The sequence below is a fragment of the Paralichthys olivaceus genome, chromosome 24 (assembly GCF_024713975.1).
Source record: "Paralichthys olivaceus isolate ysfri-2021 chromosome 24, ASM2471397v2, whole genome shotgun sequence".
Classification (NCBI taxonomy): domain Eukaryota; kingdom Metazoa; phylum Chordata; class Actinopteri; order Pleuronectiformes; family Paralichthyidae; genus Paralichthys; species Paralichthys olivaceus.
In genome coordinates this window covers 3,781,413-3,793,105 of record NC_091116.1, presented here as the reverse complement: position 1 = coordinate 3,793,105, position 11,693 = coordinate 3,781,413, and positions in this window count along the sequence as shown.

Genomic DNA, 11,693 nt, shown 5'->3' with positions numbered 1-11,693 from the left:
CCCCTATAACCCGTTAAGTGTTTACCATCCACACATGTTCCAAAACCTAATGGCCCACCCATCCACAAAATTCTTTGGAAGTCAATTAAGTAGTTTTTGCATTTAATCATGCTAACTATAACAAACAAATGCAGACAAAACTGTAATTTCCGATGGAACTGGAAACATTCATCATTTCCGCTTCCATCTGGCTGATGTAGCATCTTGAATGATGAGGTCAGCATTATTGATCGCTATCTTAAAAAGATTCTATACGTCTGCGCAGGATATATTGCTTTTTTTGTGTTTTCCTTAAAGGAATAATCTTCATTTTTGCAAACATAATCAGTTTACACCAGGTTATGTCAAGTTAGAAGTGGCCCATCATACGAAGGTCAGTCCCTCCCCTCGATTTCTGCCCCCAAAGTAGGTTGATTCATGGAAGCAGCGCTCAACTGCAAGAGCATGTGTGCCCTCCAGAGGCTGCTTTGACACAATCACATATTGTTCATTAATCTTCTTGTTTTACCTCCTCGCTCTGTTTTTGAACGAGTGCAATTGTAAATGTAATAACCTCATCGGATCAATATCTTTATGTATCCATCTCTAATGAATCAACCCGCTCTACTCAGAAAACTAAGATTTTAAACAGTCAAGTTAAATCGTGTAGAAGAGAAAATTTAAAAAAAAGGCAGTTACTCAGACAAACACTGGGGATGTGGGATTTGTTGTTTTGGTTGACTGAACGTACTGCGGCTCTCCCCTACTCACTGAACAGTCAGTCCTGAGAGCCACATGAGAGCACATTCTGATATTCTGAATATGACTGTCTCGTGGCGGGGAGTGAGAAGTGAGACTGGGGCTTTTGAGAATGAATAACACATTCGAATGTAAAAAAGATAAAGAAGAAATAACCTAAAATGTATCCCTCCACACTCAACAATATTTGGGTAACACTTCATATTCGGGAACACATATCAACCATTAACTAGTTGCTTATTAGCATGGATATTAGAGGCATATTGGCTCTTTATTAGTCATTATAAAGCATTTTATGCATTATTCTTAATTACCTTATTCTGCAACTACTCCACTGATTAACAATTTTCCCTTAATAACTTCCTTACCAATATTGTGTTAATATTTATTACTATATTGTGGCGACAACTTCCAGTCAGTATAACAGTAGACACGTTTACATGTACTCCTATTTTCCTTTTTAACTTGATCAAGATGCATTTTTTATTATGATAACCTGAATAAGGTCATACTCGGACTAAGCAATAAGTATTATGGGTAACACTTTATATTAGGGAACACACAAAGTGAACATATCCAAGCAATTGATTGTAATTCATGTACAACAACTTCCTTACTGACCATCAATAAGCAGTAATTAGGAGGTTATTAAGGGAAAACTGTTAATCAATGGAGTAGTTGCAGAATAAGGTCATTAAGAATAAGATAAGCTTTATAATGACTAATTAAAAGCCAATAAGCCTCTAATATCCATTCTAATAAGCAACTAGGTAATGGTTGATATGTGTATGGAATATTCTTTTAGCAACATGTGTAATCATCATAATCAAAATAATGTCTTACTCAGAATAAGATCAGTAATTAGAATATTAACATCTACAAAACCTTGCAGAAGTATGGTTTATTTGTTTCCATGTCTTCATATTATATTTATGTCCGTTCTATATACATTATATAATTATATCTTTGTATAGCACCAAATCGAAATGTTATATCGTCTGTATTTATATAGCGCTTTTCTATTCTTGATGAAACACAACAGTTCCCACGATGATATTTCTATAGGGCCATTCATGGTTCGGTATCTTACCCAAGGACACTTCGGCATGCAGATGGAGAAGACTGGCGTCGAACAGCCGACCTTCTTGGAGGACGACCGCTCTACCCCTTAGCCAAAGCCGCCCAAAACATACATTGTCAAGTCTAGACATTACAATATAAAAGATAAACCCAACAGGAGAAGGTGTCTGAACAGGAAAAGGGACCGTCACAAAGACTTTTACTGTATATCCTAATTAAGCATTTATTTGCAATCATCTTCACTCAATTAATAAACGAAACGCACACAAGTTTTACATTTACAATCCTCTTGGTGCCCAATTACCGCTTACTGCAGCTGAAAGCTTAGAGACAAATGTATTCAAGGCTGATATAAGTAGATAAGTTCTTTTTGATTATATACCTGACATATCGAAGCCTTGTATTAGCTGAAGACAAACCTATTATTTTCTTAAAGAGTGAGCAAAAAGGAACAATTACACCAAGAAAGAAACAGTTTCCACGCTCGCACTGGCACCTAGACAGCTCTGAACATCTCCTTTTAAAAGTAATGATACTGTATGTCCATTGCACTGCACATATTCCAAGGTATGATGAATTAAAACATTTGAATTCTCCACACATGTGGCCTCCACCTCCATAAAACACTTCTCAAAGGGCTGTATTCACTTTGAATCATGTTACAACACAGAGTTCAACCTGACACTTTTGTAACATCCACCGGAGCCAGCAGTCGTCTTCAACGTGACGCATCACAGCCCTAAAATGTCTCACTTCAAAATATTTGGGCGAGGGACTTCATCTGAATCAGTCTTTTCCGAGGGACAAACAACGAGTGTGACATTCTGTCACACTTGTCTCCGTCTCAACACATCAGTCATCATCCAGCCATGATAAATACTCCGAGTACAAGTCAGCCATCGTCCTCAGTCCTTGACAAAACTCTGGGTAAGCGTCTCCCAGCATGCATCAAGGGGCCAATGAATAGCAATCTGGCCTTGCTCTCTTCTATACTTTGTGTCTGTTGTGCATATTGCATTGCAGCGGCAGGGCAGGGGTAATTACCACAATCAGAGGAGAGGAGCATCAATTTCAGGTGAACCACAGGGAGTAAATGAAGCAGAGAGGAGATAAAGGATGGAAAGATGAGTCACTGCGTGAGAGAAAGACAGGAGGAGGTGGAGAGGGAGAAGAATGAGCTCCACTTTATTGGTTCCCCCAAAACGCCAAGGCCTCATGTCAGAAAATTGCCACCTGCTTAATTAATCACAATGAAAATCTATTTATCTTCCCCCCATTCTTTATTTTCACTCTCCTCCTTCTTTATATACCTTTGTTTCACCCACCTCCCTGTTTTTAATCGAAAGGTCAGAGGCACAGTCCTTAATCTGTGCTTAGCCTGTCACGGTTTTCAATGTTACTCCTGCAACTTTATTAAACTATGCCAAGTCAGACATCGACCACATCCTCATTACACCTGGCACTACTGTTTCTGGACACTGTACTGCCCCTGGCCAGACATCCACCGGCCCACCCGGGGGGGAACTTAGCTTTTCATCTGATTGTCCTCAACTACTCTCATACAGCCAAACCTCTCCACAGTGTCCCCTTAGTGCTGAAAAACATTGTCTGACAGCATCCATTATCATTCTGGTACGCCACCTGAAATAGGAGCAAGACGTTACAGACATGGTTTCAGTTAAATGCGGTTTTTATTTCAAATAACACACGCAAACCTTTAGTAGATCAATGGAATTCAATTCAATTTTATTTGTATAGCGCCAAATCATAATAAACATTATCTCAAGGCACTTTACATAGAAGGTCAAGACCTTAAAATCATATTTAATATAGAGAAACCCAACAGTTGAGCAGCACTTTGGAGACTGTGGAGGAAAAACTCCATCATTAACAGGGAGAAAAACGGGAGGAGAGGTTAGGAAGGAGATGGGTGGAAAAGAGGGGAGAGAAGAGAGAATGACAGTGGGGAGGGGGAGAGAGAGAGACCGGGAACACTTGAGCACCATCAGGTATCAGATCTGACTAGTTCAAAGAAGTTATTGATTATTATCGATAACAGTCACAATTCATATAAGAATTAATTACTGAAATATTGTAATTCATAAAAGTAATAATAGTAATAGTTGTTGTCCTGAGGTTCTGGGGTCAGAGATATCTGAAATGAGAGAGAAAAAGAGAGAGAGGGATTATGGGAGTACAAAGTGACATAGTCATTGACATGTATTCAAATAAATAAATGATCAGGCCCATAATGTACTAAATATATCTAATCATAGACTACTACCTAGTTTAAAGTTGAATTCTGGAGGATTGTGCTGCTTTATTCAGCTGCACCTGTAGATACTGATGGTAACAATAAATGTCACATAATTCTGGGGTTCAGAAAAAAACAAACTATTGTGGTTTTAATATAAAAGTCAGGCTATAATTGGTGTTTCTCCTGAGCCACCTTGATTGGATTTTATGCTGCACGCAGCGTGAGTCTGCAAACAGCAGGGCGCAATGAAAGGAGTTTGTTGCCTCGCTGAGAAGTTGGTATGCTGCCTGCCATCTGCAGCTGTTAAACTAACAGCTCATCGCGGCTGCTCCTGACTGTTCCATAATTACGTGACATATTTCAAATTGATCGGCTGTCAAAGAAATGACCGTCTTGTTTCGTCAACGTATTTTGGACGAACAGGGCTGGGCTGACAAAACTATTGCATTTTCTGTGACCATTCATAAGAAGAAGAAGTCAGCTTGTGTTTTTTTTTAATAGTATTGATATGAAGCTGCACCATCCACATTAATGCAATATTTATTTCTAGGAATGTCGCCACCGACACCAAGTATATTCAATTCATTTCCAGTAGAATTCAGTTTGCAGGAAAATCATTTACTTGTGGTGCAATCTCATCTTGGGTATTATATTAAAAACACTGACATTGACCACTTCATCCTCCATATAGTTTTCTCTGGTGTCTGAATGCAGCAGATTTACATCTGATGGAGGATGTTACGCCCAGCACCCATGCTAACGGATTCGGCCTGACACACCGGCTGCTGCTGTGGCGCTGCTCTTCTAGAGGAGAAACGGTGAAAATCTTTCACCGCAGTTTTAATGCTCTGTCGAATATTTCTGAAGACCTGTCTTTATTATCTCTTCAATATGTCATAACCACGACGCGCATCAGAACCGCGTCACAATGTAGTGTCACAATCACATTATATGGGCTATGACTGAATTGTTTGAGTGTCCATATACTTTTGATACTACATAGTATTTTGGCTATTAAGTATATTTTTATGGGTATTTTCAGAGCTACTAATGGTATGACAAGGGTCAGTATAAAAAACAACACATTCATATTCAGCTATCAGGAAGAACAAATGAATACATTTAATCACTGATGTTAGCTGGTATGTGAAGCAGTGGTGACATGCTGCTTGAAGAAAAGGTCATTTTTAAATAGCCTTATATGATAACCCACATTTGGCACATACGACTATAGCGTAACTACATGCCACACACACACACACTTACATAATGAATTGGTTCAGTATCCAAGGTTGAACCAACAACCTTCTGATTAGTGAGTACCACCTGAGCCACAACTGCCCTTACATTTAATGTGATTTTGCATTTGTCTCATGCTTCTATAAAAAGGAGCAGATGCAAATCACAAATTTATCATTTCAGAGAGACTGACTCATTTTAACGTATTGTAGGAATAGTTTTTGGTTTTATGAGAACAATGAAACAAAGGTAAGCTGACATGTAGCCAAATTACACCAATATATTTTCTTGGCTGGGATCATCATGTGCGTTCCTGGACATTTTCATTACATTATGAATACAATCGGTGACAAAATTAATTTTTTGAATGCACTGCACCGTCAGTTTTGGATTCAGGGGGTCTCCCAAACGCCTGTGTTTATTCTAGCATCATACTCCTTTGCAATCGGAAACTGAAAGAAATGTCACTCTCTTTTCGTAGATGCTGTTTAAAGGTACAGTGTGTAGAATTTAGTGACATCTAGAGGTGAAGTTTCATGTTGCAGCTTAACACCCCTCACCTCACCCTCTCCTTCCAAACATGAAAAAGAACCTGAGGTAGCTTCAGTTGTCATAAAAACTCAAATTCATCATGAGGATTATTCTACATAAAATCTCTGCCAATATTTCCCTTTCACCTAAATCTTACACGCTGGAAAAAAAAAAAAAAAAAAATTACAACTTGTGATTTCCATGTATTATTATTTGCAGTTTATAGATATGTTACCTCAAATTGAAATGAAAGCTAAATTATCGAAATAGTATATTTAAATCATAGGTATTACTGTCATTTTGCAACATAAGACATAAAAAAGTGTGGTGCCTTCACTTGGCTTAAAAAAAAACATTATTTAGTGAGAGTGGGCAAAGAGGCAGCATTAGTTCATAACCAAACTATGTGTTTGTTCAGCCATATGTGCAAAGGAGCCTCATTTTTCTGTCACAGTTCATCTCTGCCTCACCACTCTGCACCTGCCTGCTTCAATCTGCCAATCAGACACACCCCTCTCACCAAGCCACCTCTCCTCACCTGCGCTCTCTGCTCTGCTCTGGCTGCATTTCAGCCCCAGCTCCACTCTCACTCATTGCCAGATTGTTCTCGATGCTTGCACCAGACTCTCCAGCGTTTCTCTGCCTGATCTCCCGGTTTCGACCCTGCTTGTCTCCGACCATCCTGCCTGACCGATCTCCGTCCCCGACCACGATCCTCGCCTGTCCCTTTCTGGATTCCAAACCGCACCCTTTACATTTTCATTCTGATCTTCTCCTCCTCATTCGGCTGTTAGTGGATCACAGGACAGAAGACAAACTCCTCACTGTCCCTTCACTGTGTAATTATCGACAGCTACGACACCCCCAATGATTTATTTTCATTATTTTAGCAGGAGATAAAATGTTAATCTGGACAATGGCTGTCATTTTAGGATTAGTACAGAGAAACTTAGCATACATATTGATTCTGGTCCGTTAGCTGGTCAGAGTCAGGAAATTAAGCAGTGAGTCATTTGTCTGGTCTAGCGGAAGATGCTTTGTGATGGACCAGGCTGAGAGCACATTACCATTCCTTCACTGAAATTCTGTTCCTCTTATCCCAGAAAAGATTCACATTATTCAGGGGGAGGAGAAATAGAACTGCTATATACTACATAATGAATGTCTGTACATTTATCGGACTGAACGCAACGACTCCTTTAAATCTACATTCAAAATGTAACTGAGGAATGTGAAACCAATAACAAACTGCCAGGTCAGCACTTGCAAACTGTATTTTAACACATTTTGAATATTTTCATAAAGATAATAACAAACTGTGTGCAACATTGTGCGGTTTTTAAGTGCCTAGCTTACAGAAGCTGCGGATACAGAAAATATCACGCTATGTTCTCTAGCAATACAGGAAAAAGGACACGTTTTTTACAGTCACTTCCTGTGCTGGCTCTAAATCAAAGACAGAAAGATAGATCTCAGTTACTCGATCAAAATACAGTCAATTCTAGGATTTGTTTTCCCATTGTACACAAGGTGCTACCAATAAAACAACCTTGCAGTCCATACAAACAGCCCTCCATTCAATTTTGTTTTGGTTCAATGCCAGAAGTCACAACAGTCTCATTTGGGAGAGAACTGCTGCCTTAAGACTCTTTTGGCTGCACTGGTTCTTGTTTTGAAAGCAGGCGCCAACAGAGACGTGTACTTAAGGGGTTTAACATGAGGACAATGACGTTCAGTTTTGTTTGTTTGTCTGTATTTTGTTTTGTAGGAACTGGTTCTTTTGACATGTTTGAAGAAGCATGCAATATTGATAGAGACGTTCAGCTAGCTAGGTCAATTTGAGTATTTCCACTTCACATATTTTGTCACAATCCCTCTCCCAGGATGGAGGACAGATACTGCGGGTAGCAGAGCACATAGCGAGAGAATACAGCATCTAATATGAATTCAGAATCAGTAAAGGTAGTAAGTGTATATCTATTGTATAAGTAATCACAATCACATCCATTATCATGATTCTTAGGCCACTATCACAGTTACAATCCACAATGTTGTGTGAAGCATGTTCTCCTCTTGACTGCTTAGGTTATCCTTCGGTAATGTGGTTAATGTGATTGATTAATCAAGGACCCACAATTCACAAGTTTTCCTCTGGCATGGTCACACACATGAAAGTTTGATATTAGTGATGCTACTTTAAGATGTGATGTTAAAATGAAGATACATGTGTGTAATTCAAAAAGAATCAATCCACCTTTTTTAAAAGAGAAATATTATAAGCATATTTTAAAGAATAATAAATTGGTACATAGGAAAGTTAGCATACTGCTATTTACAAACCAATCCAGAAGAAACACTGCGTGTTTCGCATCAAACTTTACTCCTTCACTCACCAAGAGCTAGCTCTAACGGTGGAAAGAAAGGCCATTGGTTCCTCCTGTCTTGCTTCAATTTCTATAATTTCTTACTCCACTAAAGTTATCATGCTAACCAGCTACCTCATCTTATAATATTCTGAAAGTGAGTCTCCACTGCATCTCGTCTACCCGAAAGTAGTACTGCTGCTCACAGGGCACAACCTTCTGTCTTGTAAACATTATATTGGCTGCAGAGAGAACTCCCAAATAGCACCTTTGAGTCATGTTAAGGTGATTAAGTGGTATAAAAGGTATAATTCTCACTGTACAATAACTTCACCCTTGAAAATGATAGTCATAGGATCTGGTTGTCTTCATCCTTGCGATGTCATGTGACTGATATGATGCCAGGGATGTCAGCTATAATATATGTGTTTGTGTGGGGGTAGATTTCCAGCAAAGTACTGCTATGAGGTCCATGATATTGGTGGCTGAGCAAAATCCATCCAACTTCCCCTTCACCTGTAACTACCAGCTTTGCACATAAATCCACCGGCCATATGTGTGGAAAACATTATTTCAGCCAAGCTAAATAGATTATGTATAAAGTTTGAGATAGTCAGCTACAGTTACCGAAACAATCAAAGAAAGTTTCTATGAACAGACCAAATTGCTTCAACTTCGTATTTAGACATGTTTGAATAAATGCTTTATTTTGTGAACACAGACAGACCAGAACCGTGGAAAACTACAGTACAGTGACAAGTCTAAGCTTTAATTTTTTTTAGACAAATTCAAAGAATTCAAAGTAAATGGACAGATACACATTAAGTCAGACCAAAGCATCATATTTCATATCCTGATTTACTTATCCTGATCACTTTGCATCTTCTATGGCGATACTTTCTGAGGTCTTCACTGCAACCACACAAGCTCCTGCTTGTTTTAGGATCTCTGCCTTAAAGGTTCATTGTGTAGAATTTAATATCATCTAGTGGTGAAGTTGCATGTTGCAGCTGAATACCTCTCGCCTCACAAGAGAACCTGTGGTAGCTTCAGTTGTCATAAAAACTCAAAAGATGTACGTTTTTCTAGTCTGGACTAATGTAAAAAACATGGCGGCCTCAGTAGAGAGGACCCACTCCTGATGTAGATCTAAAGGATTTGAATATACAGGGCCTTTCTAGGGTAATGAAAAAAAACAATTCATACAATTTCGATGATCACGCATTAGTGAAAACGTCACTAGGATCCCTTCTCAACTTAACTCCAGACCTCCATCAGGTGACTATAATCAAAGCCCATGCCACAATATACAGACCAAATCACTACAACCAGGATTGTAACAGTACCCAACACTTGATTTACCAAATCAACTACCTTTGGCATCTCTCTTTGAAATCCAACTACTGTTTTTTTCCACTTACATTGCCAGACAATTCTCAGTATGAATTGCACCTCTCAGTGACCTCTGAACTTTGGACATGGTTATAGGGCTGTTAAGTAGAGAGATGCTTGTTGAAGATTCTAAAATTAGATGATATGGTTAAACCAAGAAGACAAATGTGTACATAATACTGAAAATATATCGTATGTGATCAGTGTGAAGCAAAACAATTCATCATTTAAAGGCCCAGTGTGTAAGATTTAGGTGAAATTTAATTTAATGTAGAATAATCCTCATGTTTTCACGAGTTTGTTTCATCTAAATTGTATGAATTGTAGTTTTCTTTACCCCAGAAAAGACCCTTAATATTTAAAAACTTTATATTTACATCAAGGGGGTCCTCTCTATGGAGGCGGCCATGTTTTTTACATTAGTCCAGACTGAGCAAACTAAACACCTTTTGAGTTTTTATGACAACTGAAGCTACCACAGGTTCTTTTTCATGTTTGGAAGGAGAGGGTGAGGTGAGGGGTGTTCAGCTGCAACATGCAACTTAAACACTAGATATCACAAAATTCTACACACTGGACCTTTAAAAAGAGATGTTAAAAACTGAATGGTGACAAATGTCTTCTGCACACTCAAGGCTGGCTACCTTCATCTTTTTTGAAATACTTCATTTCTGAAATTTCCACCCAACATACACCATTGCTGCCAAACTAATGACTCCATAACCTGGGAGCAGCCACTGTGGAAAGTTACATGCACACCATCTCACAGTAAGCAAGCACAAACTGACAGTTTTCAGCTGCCTGCATGCCACCTCTCATGTAATCTGCTGGTTAGTCCCGTTTAATAATGAAATGTATTGTTTTATTACTGATATTTTCACTGTCATCAGTGCAGTAAAGGAATACTGACTCGATCTTCATTAGATTTGGTTTTAATAGGAGACATACAGCAGACTCTGCTGTGGCTCTTTCCCTGGCTGTGTAAAGCAGCATCAAATGTACAGATAATTCTCATTCATCATTCCTCAGTGAGCTGGACCCGGTGACACAATAATGACGGGCTCACAAAGACGGGGGCGATTATCTCTCAGGTGCCAGGAGCCACCTTGTGCCAATTCATTTGGATTGACCTTTACCTTACTCATTATATGTAATCTACAGTACATGCATGTCGATTTTTACACGTTAAGATATGTTTCATTATCGTGGTTTGTGCAACTTAACCTTTGTAACCTTTAGTATCATGTCCCTTGCAGCTCTAGAGGTTCTGACAACATGAGAGTGTACATGGTGTAACACAGCCTCGCAGATATTATGATATTCTGTATACAATTGTGGTGAAAGCTGATTGTGATTACAAGTAGATTATACATTAGATATACAATTTGGTTACTCAGATATACTACCATGATTTTTAATACCGTTATCATTACAACTCCCTTCATCTCCGTCAGACATTTTCTTTTGTATAAACCCTTTAAACATTAGTGCACCTCTCCATGTATGATATTAGACAGTGTCTAAACCAGCTAAAAGGGTATTTTTAGTAGATTTGCCTCACTCTTGTTTAAGCTAGTGTTACCTTCTGAGAGCAGTCACAACTATGTGCATGACTGTTAGAAAAAACACCAGAATTCAAATCCTTATTCACCTGCTTCAGGTAACAACTTTGGTTAAAGTGGCAATAGAAGTGTTTGGCTTATCATTAAGTGTTGATTGAACAAAAGGCAAAGTATAATGACACCAGTTGGTCTTTATGCTTTGCCTCATGACTGTCAAAAAAACTACGGCTACACCCACAGATAACCATTGGCAGGGATATTTAATTAAAATTCAGAGGTCTATACTGCATGGTCTATGAAGCAATGATATTTTAACAAAATATATATATAAAAAGTGTCAATTTTCACAATCGACTGGGTGGATTATAACCAAGCACAAAAAATAAATGCTTTATTTTCATTTTAAGTGAAAAACAAACAGCAAGATTTTCTAAAAAATAAGAATCTTTTAAAATGTTCTTAGTTTTAGAATTAAAATTAACAACTGAACAGCTTCACTTTTCTCTGGCAAACCCCTCACTGTCAACCCCT